Here is a 764-nt window from a genome sequence, read left to right on the forward strand (position 1 = left end):
CCGCAGCAGTGGCTCTTCCTGACCCCACGAAACGGCACCTTCGGATTCGGCTTGCGCGGAGGATACGGAGGATACGGCCTCGGAGGATTTGGCTTGGGAGGCTACGGAGGCTATGGCTATGGATCCCACTATCCTTATTACGGATCCTACTACGGATAGGTAGGACCTTAATCCTTATGTATTGTGTCGTTTACTGGAATCCTACCTTATCAGTATCTACTGCTGTTGTTATAATAATCAACATGAGGTTTCTGATTATGAAATGTTCCTTAACATCGCAACATTACTTTTCCAGATAAAGAAAGGCCAAGTGAACGCCATTAGTGTCATATGGACATCGTTTCCTGCCTTTCAGCTGGATCGACAAAGTCCATAAGTTGTCAGTGAACACCAGTTCAGACTTGTATTTATCACTTTAAACACCATCTAATAAAGCTTTAACTCTATATACTGTTATCCTTCCCTATTTTAGTGAATACTATATAACAACCCATCTAATTACCTGTCTGTATATATGTACACATGCCTATAAACAAATGCTTACATAGGTAAATGGATATTTACAGATAGCTATTTAGATATATAGATCGCTACTTAGATACATCAGCTGCTAGCATGCGAGGAGGCAGAAGAGCTGCAGAGATAAAGGTTGCATAAAAAAAATGGATCTGCGACAAACTTGTTCTCAAGAAGAACCGATTTAATTCGCTCTAATTTCCAAAGATATTCCATTGCATATCCATTCCCCTTGTCAAGGCTAGAAG

The 764-nt window shown here is 40.6% G+C and overlaps 1 long non-coding RNA gene across 1 annotated transcript; it reads left to right on the forward strand.

The window, feature by feature from the left end:
* Positions 1-19: 19 nt before the first annotated feature.
* LOC119594404 lies at positions 20-446 on the forward strand. The gene is made up of 2 exons (XR_005230610.1): positions 20-159; positions 296-446. It is a non-coding gene; the product is annotated as an uncharacterized LOC119594404 (long non-coding RNA).
* Positions 447-764: the final 318 nt, after the last annotated feature.

Source organism: Penaeus monodon, chromosome 33 (genome assembly GCF_015228065.2).
Source record: "Penaeus monodon isolate SGIC_2016 chromosome 33, NSTDA_Pmon_1, whole genome shotgun sequence".
Taxonomy (NCBI): domain Eukaryota; kingdom Metazoa; phylum Arthropoda; class Malacostraca; order Decapoda; family Penaeidae; genus Penaeus; species Penaeus monodon.